General features: G+C 41.6%; 1 long non-coding RNA gene across 1 annotated transcript in view; it reads left to right on the forward strand.

The window, feature by feature from the left end:
- Nucleotides 1-12,765, forward strand: part of LOC135264516 (uncharacterized) — a 46,429-nt gene extending 33,664 nt beyond the window's left edge. The window contains exon 2 of the long non-coding RNA XR_010332712.1: nt 11,450-12,765. This is a non-coding gene — a long non-coding RNA (uncharacterized LOC135264516). The remainder of the gene's footprint in view (nt 1-11,449) is intronic.
- Nucleotides 12,766-12,974: the final 209 nt, after the last annotated feature.

Here is a 12,974-nt window from a genome sequence, read left to right on the forward strand (position 1 = left end):
TGAGAGTATTTTCTTTAATTCCTTCCCATATCTTGAATTATATTTTGTGTACTCTAAAGTGTTTGTTTTAACATGGCTCGACCAAATTGTCCGGTAATGAAAAGTAAGGATTTACTGATTGAAAAAGCCGCCATTGCAAAAATTAAATGAGATTTATAATACCAGTATAATGCATGAATCTTTCCACATGGAACTATGGAATTTTCTTTCTTTTGTGTGTATACTTCATTTTGCCAGTGAATGTGAAACAGCTTCACAATTAATTTGAAGTGATTGCTCTATATACCTCCGTACTAAAATCTCAAGATGGTTAAAAATTGCAGTCTTCAGTTCAGACCCAATGTTGAGACTGCAGTGTTACAGCGTTTGCAGTACAGGACTTGTATCAGGATAGATTTGTGATATAATCACAATATTTGTTGTCTTGAATTGGGTACTTCAACTCACATGTACATAACACACACCCACATACCTTTATCAAAATCTTAAGATTCTTTCTTAACAGGATAATAAGAGGGGAAGAAATTCTGCTCACACAAGGCAATGGAGGTCTCTTTCTCACATTGTACACAGGTGAATTAATAATAATAATAATAATAATAATATTAATAATAATAATAATAATAATAATAATAATAATAAATAAATGTATATATCTCAAAGGGAAACATTCAAGAAACCAGCACCCATTGCCATATGCTTGCATAGCTGGATAAAAACTAAATTAGGGATACACCTTCAGTGTAAGGGTATAGATATTACTTTGTATGTACCCTGTTCCAAGAAAATGTACTTCAGGATATAAAAAATCCTCTTTAAATTTATCCATTTATGCTGATACATTTATCTTGAGATTATAACACTGAGACATTCAGAAATGAATGGATATTAATTGCAAAGCATAATAAAATTCCTTTATGAGTCCACACGAAATAGAAATGTGTTCTGTGAGTGTAAAATGTACTCTCACAATTGAGTTCCCCTTTTGCTATTAATTCTTTCCTGATCAAATAATTAGAATTTATTTGAAATACATGTACATGTGTGATGCGCCAGATTTCATTGCACAGGGAGACCATTTGGATGTCATCAGTTTGACTGCAGCAGGATTGCATAGAGTTCACTGCAAAGGAACTCTGTCAGTTTAATTTGAAGTAGGGCTACAACAGAACATTAAGGACTGGTCCGTGAAAATTCAGGATCTTCATAAAGCCATTTTGTTCTTCATAAAACCACCTGTGTTCATTCCCTGCACCGTTGCCCTCATTAGATAAATTCAGAATAGCATTTATTTGCAATCAGCCTCCAACAGGGAAACTTCAGAATAATTTTTACATGTTGGTCTGATATAGATGTTATAGACAGGGTTGCCAGATTTATAACTTTTCAAAACCAGACATCACCCACGTGCACGCTGACAGAACCGATCTTCGACTAGAGGCGGGGGGGGGGGATCACAGTCGGAACAGATTGCAGACTGGAGGGAGAGTACAGGTAATAGTGGATAATAGTGGAAAAGTGTAATAGTGGAGACTACAGCAATTTATTAGAAATTAGCAGTCACATTTCAATTGATTATTCACCCGGACTTGAACAATTACTTTGCACCAGGCATCTGGCAACCCTAATTATAGATATACAATAGATATGATAACAGGGCTTGGTGTTGTATTGTCCAGCGTCATCCAATAAAACATTACTAAATTGCTGAAGTTTAACCTAAAAGGCCAGCCAGGAAGTGATGGACCACAAAAAATTAAAAATCTACTCTCTAGTTCGGAGACTAATGTTACTGGCCTGCACCATCTGCAATAGGCTATGGTTAGCCCACTAAGCCAGTTTCCAAATCATTCAACTGCACTAATAGTTATATCTAGTTATATAAGTCAAAACACTTAGCAGTTGTCATTGTCATCGTCGCCATCTTCTTCTCATTCTACAACTCCTTCTCATTTTTGTTAATCCTTCTTCTTAACCCCCTCCTCCTCCTCCTCCTCCTCCTCCTCCTCCTCCTCCTCCTCCTTCTTCTTTTCCTTCTCCTCCTCCTCCATGCCCACTTCCAAAGACTTGCGACACTGGTGAACTTTTATCCACCAGTTAATTGATTGCAGGCCACAGTTAACAGGTTCCAACGATGATTTAATTGATTGCTGACTTTATATTCGGTGGGGCAGACCCACACTGTGGTAATGTTCTGCCCACAACGTTACCCTTGATCTCGCCACAATATCATTTTACATAATTGCTGTTCTTTTTTAAAGCAAATTTCAAAAAATTACTGCAATGGACATTCTGAGGAGTAAATTGATATTCCGGTCTGAAGAACAAGCGTGTGATTTAATCCGATGATTAAAGCGACACATTGCATAATGGGGATTTATTATGGACTTTAATCATTCAAATTTTGTTTTAGTAAAAATGTACTTGAAAGCATAGGCAGGGTGAAAAAGAAGGGAGGCCATTTTTACTATTACTCTGTTTCAGGGGAAATTTTTAATCAAGTGAGTTAAGGTACCGTTCCCCTGATACACTTTAGTCCAGGGTGCACGATTCCAGTCCTGGCGAGCTGGTCTGCATGCTGGTTTTTGTTCCAGCCCTACTTTCCAGACAGCTCTATAAACCATGCGGGTTCATTCCTGTACTTGACAACAGTAAAATCTTTAGGATACACTGAACAGCTTTTGCTGGTACACTGTAAAATGTCCAGTGTTAAATCACCTCTTAAGGTAACCTACTCATGGTCATGCTCTGGCATACAGTAGGACCATATGTACTCTGCTGGAGTTGAATTAACACTCTAAGTTTTACGGTGCACTTCTACAAATGTCAGACGAAGACACGATTAAGCCAATTAAATCATTAAGAAGAGCGCACAATTAGGGTGGATATATTCCGGGAAATGTGAACGCATTTAAGCTTTGGCAAGGATCCTTTACATCATTGAGATACAGGGCAGGGCAAAATCTATATATATATATATGTATTGCACAATTCCTGTCTGCAATCCATCACAAGTGTCAGGTAAGATCTGACCGCTCTGACGAGCTGGCGAGCGAGCCCGACGTTCTCCTCCTCGGGGATGAGGTCACCGCGCCGCCGATTCCACCCCGGCTCCCGGGTCGCTCAAAAAAGCGACGCGGGGTTGCAGCCGCCGCCCTCGCGATTGCGCGAGACGTTTAAAGGCCTTTATTTCGCCTCGGAGTCTCTTCGCGCTCTTATCTCGGCTCGAACGGAAGGCTTAGCCCCCGGGCGCGCCGCGAGGCGGGAGCGTTTACCTCGGTATCTCGCCACTTCAACCCGCGCCGTTTGATTAGCGCCCTCTCGTCAGCGCGCGTCTCCGTGCCGATCTCTCGCTCGGCGTCGAGAGGATTCGGCGAACGCCGGGGAAAATGAACGTCAGTCAAGGTTCTCGGGATTAACGGCGAACGCCGCGCGCCTGCGCAGGAGCGCGCGCGTCAACGGACGTGATGCGCAGGGCAATTACGAAACAGATCGGACGATTTCCGCGTTCGGATATCCTCATCAGCGAGAGAAACGGCTTACTCGGGACGGGAAATGCGTTTACACCCAAGAAAAGAGCGTCTAAAATACACAATTATTATGTTTTGCATCGTCAAACAATTTGGTTGTACAAGTCGATGCAGATCAATCATAAGAAATACATATTAAACTCATTTCAATAAATTAGGTAAATATAAATCATATCAAGGGCATGAATATAATACTAATTATTGCAATTGCAAGCTCACCCCATTTACTGTATAGCCTTTCAAAATCTGAGATCATGAGGCAAGTGCTATATAAATTCAATCTCTTTATATTATTATTATTATTATTATTATTATTTATTTATTTTATTATTATTATTAGTATTATTATTATTAGTAGTAGTAGTAGTAGTATTAGTAGTAATAGCAGTAGTAAAAGTAGTAGTAGTTCTAGTTTTAGTAGTATTGGTGATAGTATTAACATTATTAATAGTATTATTATAATTATTATACCAATTCTACAGCATGTGCGTAAAAAGCATGTGCAAGAATAGAACCCATTATTTTAGTTCAACCTGATACTCATTTGCGGAGCTAATATCTAATATTTTAAAATTCTCGTACATCTTTGAGTAAACGGTGATGGAAAAGACATAGACCATGTGACCTGTGAGAAGGTGAAACCCATTCCCTCACCTGAGGAGATCAGTGTCTGGCAGAGACCGTGTCCTAATCCCCTAAACCCACACGTTCACCCCTTCATCCCAGGCTGCCCCCTAAAGTCTTCATTAGGGGGCTGACAGCGGGACATTTTTCGGGGGACAGGTGGCAGCATCCCGTCCCGGGCCAGTGCCTCCACAGGGGGCGGAGAAGGTAATGCCACAAACAACAGACCGGTGGGACAATGCCGCCCGGTGTACCAGCCTCTAATCGGGTCACATGAAGGAGGACAGTGGGGTGATAGGTCAATCCCAACCGCTCATTAAAGAGGCCCCACCAATCTGACTTCCAGGGGCGTGTCATTCGACCTGACAGTGACGGCAGTTTGGGGAATTGCCCCTGGAACATAATGCACCGTTGGATTACACCGCTCGCTGTCTTTTGACCAGCAGGGTAATCCCACACTCCCAACCTTAATCGTCCTTCTTTACTGGCCAGTCTTCCTTAGAACCCCCTTTTACCGAGCAGTCACCCCCATCCCCACCAGCAATGGTGAAAGATGTCATTTTAAGCGGTGACATTGGCTCTGTGGCAGCTTTCCCTCCTCTTAAATCTGGGGACTGTCAGTCCCAAGATAAGGACCGGGGCTCCAACCCCAGGTCCTGCAAATGCTTAAACACATTTTGGTGCTGCTGACCCTCAAAATGCACCTCTCCACTTAGCTCTGAGCCAACCACAGGGAACCCAAAGTTGAAGGACTCCCAGTTTCCTGTACGGGAGACGGACCTGTGGCTATGGTGGTGTTTCTCAAAGCTTCCTGCATCTGTTGGGCCCACAGTAGTTAGGGGGAGGTAGTGTCTGAAAGCCCCAGAACAGCAAAGACAGCCATAAGTCAGCCAACTAAAGAAACTCCATTGCTGTCCATGGCCTTCCTTTCCTCCATTATAAACTTATACATTTCTCATGGGTCTGTTTCTGGCTGTATCTCACATCTTCTCTGCTCTGTGTTTTGTTTTGCTCTTCAAATAATATGGAAGTTTGAAACTAATTGTAGTTCAAATATGGCCCTGAATTTGTTGCATTTGACAGAGGCTGTGTTCTTTGGCAGTGGAAAACATTATGGTACTAAGATGGGTGCTGTAATATGAATTTGAGCTATTTAATGACAAACTGACTTATTTCTTTGTTCATTGCCGTTTGTAATTAGTTTGGGTCACCTCTTTAGCTATGGATGGGACTGCCATTAGCCTTGTGTGTTCATATAGAGTGTTCTAGAATGACAGAACCCGGTAATTCGGAGGGCGAGAGACAATGAGAGAGGGTGAAAGCAAGGGAGAGTGTTAACCTCATTCTGATATAGAAAATATGATAATTATGGGATAGATTTAATTTTGTAATAGACCCACAGAAAACGTAATGTGATTTTCCATAATCCAGGCACGTTATACATTTAAAATGAATTAATATACAATAAAATAAAATCACCGTCATGAAATATTTTCAGGATTCAATTGTTTGTGATGTTCTGTATGAGAACTCCTCACCTTCAAAGACATACATGGCAGACATTGGTTTTAATAGAAAAATATATATAATAATGAAAAAAAAATCAAGCACCTGTCAGTTTTTTCTCTTCAAAGATTAGCTTTAGTCCAAAAGAGCTCCATTCAAAACGACATTAGAATAAATCCCTGGTTAGAGGTAGTAATGATTGCATTAAATGACTGGATCTGCGTGGGGCCTCCTCTCTTCCAGTGCTGGAGATCAGCCTTTTTCCTGCTCTTTTTCCCTGCCGTTCAAAGGAAACGTGCAGCAAGACAAAGGGCGGAGCGGGCCTCCTTCAAGAGGCGGAATATAACGAAAACGTCTCAAAATCTGAAGGGGACTGGAAGTCCTGCATCGGGCGGGTCAAACAGAGACGGCTTTGGTTCCGTCTGTCAGGGATGAGACATTGTCCGAAAAATAAAAAAATAAAATCGTAATAGTAACCACGGCGATGCTAACAGCGATGACAGAAACGGAGATGGTCAACGCTACCTGTCATGTCATGGCTTGGAACATACCGTACGGTGTTATTTTGGGGGAGGGTGGGATACGGGCTGATTGACTTTGATCCATCCTTACCGAACCGCACACAGGGTTTGTAGTCAAAGCCCATTCAAGGTGTGACAGTGTGAGAGCCTAAGGAAAATGGAGGAAAGTCAGACTGAGCTGGAGATTGCAGGGAGAACAGGCCCAAAATGGAGCAGGTCAGGTATGGTTTGCCACCTGCAACAAGCCTGTTGTTCCAGGCAGTGATGAATGGAAATGGCTGTTCGATGGGGGTTTGGGTCTGTTTAATCAGAGGCCCAGGAGGAGAGCCAGTTACTGTTATGCTAATAAGTAGTGCTGTGTGAATGGAGGAGCCAGTTAGCTATAGGCAGGCTAATTAATGCATGCCGCCAGGGCGGAGTCTCACCCCAAGCCTCAAAAAAAGAGTGGATAGATGGGAGGAGCTAGAAAGTGAATAGGTGGCAGGAGCTGGAAAGCAGCTCGAGTATTTGGGCGAAAACTGTGATTACAGGACGACGCCATTCTCCAAGGAAGTGCCCCCATCGTCACATGTACTGCCTTTGATGAACTAGAGCCACTCCCAGCATGCTTTCCTTTGCACTCCTGTTTCCATAACAACAATTTCAGAGTAATTAACCATTTCGGTGTGCGGATATAAGCATGGCCAGGATTTCAGCCTTGTTTCTCCACACAATGGGTGACAGTGGACCACGGCACCATAAGGTGCAAGCAGTCAACTGTCTTTTTAAATCGGGGCAATCTTTTATAACTGAAGGTGATTTAATTTGTCGGATTTCCCTTTAAAATGCAATTCTTAAAGTTCCATTAATTGATATAAATATATAAATATTCATACATATTCATGTATAAATTAATTCAGCACCAACAATTACAATGGTACAAAACTACTTCAGAAAAATATATGACATAGATCAATCTAACAGCAAATTATTTTAAATGCCGATACTATTGTTGATGAGTACAATTGCATGGGCCGATTCAAGATAAATATTTATTATTCCGTTTTTAAATTTGTAACTGCCTTACATAACTAGACATCTATCTCCAAATATGAAAATCTGAGCATTTTATTGGGCAGTGTTCAGTTGTGCTTTATTGTGATTCATATGAATACGACTTTGCGGCAACACGACAGGTGAAAAATCAATAGTAAGTATCATAATTAGGCCCTTTAATTCCACTCGCACTGGGAGTTCACACACTAAGGCGTCTCAGGCGACCTGACAACAATCACTTGTAATGCCTTGTCGGAGCCTCGTAAATGCATAGATCTTAAATTTCCCTTTTTTCACCTTTCTAGGTCACTGAAATGCCTCTGGCGGAAGATGATCCATTTTTAATTTGTTCAAATTGGAAAAGGGAGGGTGTATTTTAGAGGGAAAAAAAAGAGAGGAAAAATATGTGATTGCAATTATAAAACGGAATTACAGTAACATCAGAAACTGGGTCCTCCTGATACTTTTTTTTTCCCTCTCAGTGAACAATACTGAAATATTCAGAAAATATGATGACAGGAGAAGAAATGTGTTTTGAGGTCACAGCGTATTTGATGTTGACCCCATTTAAAGTCATAATCTTTTCCCTTCTATTCTTTCCATATGCACTGCTTCCAGTGTGCCATTATCAAATAACTAGAGGCCTAGAGTTAAAAAAAAAAATCCATGCCAGCATTATGCATCATTATGTAAATGGCCTTATGAACATAAGCACTTGCAGTGCATCAATTTATTCAAGCCACTTTGCACTTCCTGTGACTTTTACGTCACTGAAGCATCCGTTTTTTTAAATGGCTTACATTCTGAGCGGCGTACAATGGTAAAAACATCAAAACATGGTAGCAAGATGCTAACATTCAGAGTAGGTAGAGCAGAGCCAAATAGGCCAAATATTCACCATCAGTACACCCAGTGTGTGTAAAAGGTAACATTGTTGCAGTTTTAAACAGATGTGTGTGTGTGTGTGTGTGTGTGTGTTGTGCAAAAACGGATTTCCATATAAATTCACCAAAAGGAAGCATACTTTGTATTCAAAATTATTTTTTTCTTTCCTCAGTAACATTACATTTTAAAACCAAATTATGATAAAATGTATAAGCAGTAGATAAAACACATTACACATGTATGTAGCTATAGATACAACCCATGTAACCACAATAATGAATATAATGACATTACCAAAGCTACATTTGCTGAAATCAAATAATATATAATTATAGGGAAAGCTCATAAACATATACAGCACATACACAAATAAGCAAACGTTTTTGGTGAAGTATTTTATTGTGGGTTAAAATATTATTTTAATTGTTTTTTAAATGACTGGTTTGGTCTACTGATTTCCTCATATTGAAAATCAATATGTTACGAATAGCAATTTTCTCAGAGGACAATGAAGGACAACCACACATGTATGTTTTGATATTTTGAATTACAGTAATAGTGGGCACCTTGCATGGTTTATTCTGGGATTATATAGCACATAAGGTATATGTAATTGTGATATCCCACAGTGTTCAAGGAAACAGATCCAAATGTTGTCACACAAAATGACTGATGATCTTTGCTGCAGTACCAAGCTGGAAACACAACAGGTTGAAGGTCAATATGTGTAGAATATATACCCCATGTCTTACTTGTAGCCATTACTGACCATCATTGCCCCCCATATTTTAGTTAAAATGCTTAAATTATTTTGAGTTTGAGCAAAAACAGAAAACATAGTGAGCTTGTGTGGATATGAAAGAGATTTTACACTTTGGAAAGACCATCTTCACCTAAAGTGCAGGTTATTTCCATTTTGCACTAATTTAGAATTATGATCATTTAAGCCATTTATCGTGACTTAAAAAAAAAAAAAAATACAGTCTTGCAGTAATTACATAGGGTCCCTCTGAAGCAGTAGTATGAAAAAGAAAAGGTTTGAAATGGCACAAATCCCATAAGGATGCCTTTATTTGCAGGAAGGACTGGTTACATCATTTGGAGAAAGGATTTCCTTTCTTGTTCTACATGGTTAGAACGCGATCTTTTTTTTTTTTTTAATTCCTGGGAGAGGACTTTGACTCCCCCATCGGCAGATTCAAACTCGGGCTGTGCAACTTTTCATTTCCTGAACAGAGGAGCCGCGTGTGCTGTCTGAGTGACAGCTCCCACACTCCGAGCTGCTTTGAGTTTCCACTAATAGCGTCGTCGCCTCGCGCTTCCTTGCGGTAGGATATAATGCGGCAAAGGAGCTATTTCTGGTTAAAAGACGGGCCGTGTTGATAATAAATGCAGAATACTACCGAAGAGGAAAAAAGGACGACGCTACTTATAAACGACTGAACAGACGGGAAACTGCGTGTACGGCTTGTTTTAAACCAAAGAAAATACAACCGTATAAAACAGGAATTAGTACCTATGCACATTGACGCCCATATACAGTACATGACTTCACACACACACACACACACACACATCATCTCTCTCTCCCTTGCTCTCTCTGCCTCTCTCTCTCACACACACACACACACACACACCAACTATGAATATATGTCCTCAAAGAAAAAACAACTAAAACCTACCAATACCTCATCAAATGTATGAAAGCAATATGTGCGCAACAGAATGAGTCTGTTCAAGCATGTAGTTTTCATAAGCATATAGTTTTCATATAAAAACTAACCACTAAATCATCTCCCCCTTGACTGGGGCCTTAATATCATATTTTATCTATATTTGAAACATATACGAAACAATGTAAACAATGTGGCCTGTACAATTTAGTAGAATATTAAGAACAAAGTCATTTGGCCTTCTGGGGTGATGGGAGAGCACCGAATGAACTTGTCATGCAAACAAATGTAATGTTTAAGGTATAAGAATTTAAGCACTGCAAACAATAATACCCAGATATGCTGAGAGTAAAGTTCATTTCATTAGAAACTGGACAGATATGTAATACAGACAGATACCCTATATACGGTATAAGTTGATCTTGGGAAGGAAATAAAACCATAGAAATTGCCATCGCAGGTGGTACACAGCAAATACTGAGACTGGAGCACATCCTGATCCAGAAAAATATAAACACCCTTCAAATGGCTTATTCGGTTTTAATTAAATAGTTGCTAGGTTACACGTCGCAGGATGACGGGGTGGGGTGGGGTAAGTGCAGGGCGGTGCTGGTGGAACAATGAACCCCCCAAACCCTTTTTGCGCTCACCCTACATGGAAGTGTTTCAGATTCTAAAAGGTACAGTGAGCCCCCCCCCGCCCCCTCCAACCTTCCCCTTTTCCACTCCCTCTTTTTTTTTTTTGCTGTTATTATTTTTTTTTCCCGGAGATCAGAGGAGGAGGCCTTTATCCCGGCGACAGCGATTTTTTACCTCCGCCCGTGACTTACCGAGAGCACAGCTCTGTCGTCGCTCCGGGACACCAAACGAGGGGTGGTCGGGGGGTGGGTGGGGTGGTTGGGGTGGGGTGGGGGTGGGGGGAGGGGGGAGTCGTCTCCGACCCGTGTGCTCTGGCAACCGGCCCTGGAAGCAGGGGGGTCTCCGGCAGACCGGGCCGCATAAACCCCAGACAGCCTCCTGATGGATCGGGCTGAGTGACACAACCCGGCCCCTTGATGTTGGGAGTAAATCTGACGGGTCTTACTGGAAAGGTCCCGGCCCTCACTTTCCCAGCGACCGCAGTCCGGATCCCCCCCCACCCTCCGTCCCCCGTCCCTCCACCGGCTCCCCCCCTCTCTCTCTCTCCCTTTTCTCTCTCCCCATCCTTCCTGAGTGTCATAATTTACAGTCGCACATTCAGCCAGATGAATGATGTCTGCCTTTTACACTTAATAAGCAGTAGCCTTTAACTGATAATAGTCTTTTTGTAAGAAATAGAATGGGAACGCACTCAAAGAGAATTTTGCCTTTTTTTTTACTGCTTATTTACCGTTAATGGGGAAATGAGGATGGGGGGAAACAGAAATATAATTATTTTCTTCTTATTTCCCCCTTTTTTGCTATTGCTGGGTTAATGCTATTCAAAGCCTACTCTTTTCTAAGCATATAAAGTACGTTTGCTGATGTCGTTATTGTTATCATTGCCATTTTTGTCCTCAAATGTACGGGGAAATCGATAGCGCGCTACTTTCTGGCCGCACGGTGTGCGGAAGACGTCTCCCGCCGCGCGTGCGGTCGTCAAGCGCGCGCGGGGTCTCCTTTAGCGTCGTTAACGCGCGCTTTCTTTGTTTTACAGCCGGGTTCGGGAGCAGCGTGAGGCGCTGGGAAGAAAGCGAGAGAGAGACGGAGGAGAGGAAGCGCAGCCCCTGCATCGACCACGACCACGACCGCGACCGCGAGCGTCACGCTGGGACCGGTGGAGAGCCTTCCGTTCGGGGCACGCGGTCGTCTGAGAGGGCCGGCCCCTATCGATCACCGACCCAGAGACCTGCTCTGCTCCTCTCTCTCTCAGCCAGGACCGGGGAGGCGGGGCTTCCTGCCGGCCACTCTCAGACCCTGCCATTCCAATCCCACAATGCCCCAGGACGGGGAAACATTCCATCGGTTACCTAATGACCTGTGATCCACCGAGTCCAATGGCCAGTGTTTGAACAGGTGTCAGGGACCAAGAGAAGGCATGTTAGAAATTGAAAAAAAAACCCCCCATTGGCCTCTTTGCAGTAGACAATCACACTTGCTTGCTCAATCTTGTGGTCAGTAATTATTTAAAAGCGTTTAAATGTTACTTTATCTTCTTATTTTTCCATCTTCTTATTTTAAATAATCTCGGGGTTTGCTAATGAAACGTATAGTTTACCAGAAAATGCTTAATTAACCTGTGCTTAAAATTGAGTATAGGGGGTCAGCATACCACAGTTCCTTATCGCTTCATTATCCTCTTCTACACTTGCTGGCTCGGAGACTTTACTATTCTTGCAGTGACTATATTTAATTTCAACCAGTTTTTTTTTTTTGCCCTCCTCTCTTTTTAATTGCTTTTGTAATAAACGTAAGCCACTGCTGCTTTTGCCACCCCAGACAAATCCCTTTGTTTTTTAGCGAGCTGTGCATTTATGATTACAGGATCCTGCAGCTCACGCGGGCTGCTTAATGAAATGCACTGTCGCAAATCGAGTTGCTTGTGAAGGGAAATGGGGGGAAACAAGGGGTCTTCGGCACTAATCGACTGTGTGCGAGCTGGAACGACGGAGGCCGTATGCCGAACGTGTACAAATATGACAGGATATAACTATATCCATAAATAAGTAACTTCTGTGGTCGGCGGGCTTGCGGTATCTGAACGGTGTAAGTGTAGAAATGTGGGTCTCGTGCGCAACTGAGATGCAAGTGTCAGAATTTAATTAAAATCTGTGTGCGTCCATCTGTCTGTCCAGGTTTGAGAAGCACAAGAAGGATGTTATCCACAGAGTTAGACCAAAGGTACAGTTATTGAAGAGGACAGAACTACTGGTGAATCATATTATTATCTAAACCCCACTCTTATCACAGGCTTCCATATTTTGTTTTCATTCTTAATTCAATGTTACACAATAAACAAACATGGCAACACCACAGTAAGCCTCTCTTTATCATTTCGCAGTTGGCAAAATCTTATTGTATTATCCGAATTTAAAAAGTTGCGCAATAAAAAAGCAATAAAAATTAAAATAATAATAACAATTATTATTATTATTATTATTATTAATAATAATAATAATAATAATAATAATAATAATAATTTCTGCAAGTTGCCTCAGTGAAATATTTACAATGATTAATTT

This window comes from Anguilla rostrata, chromosome 10, assembly GCF_018555375.3.
Source record: "Anguilla rostrata isolate EN2019 chromosome 10, ASM1855537v3, whole genome shotgun sequence".
In the NCBI taxonomy this organism is placed as follows: Eukaryota; Metazoa; Chordata; class Actinopteri; order Anguilliformes; family Anguillidae; genus Anguilla; species Anguilla rostrata.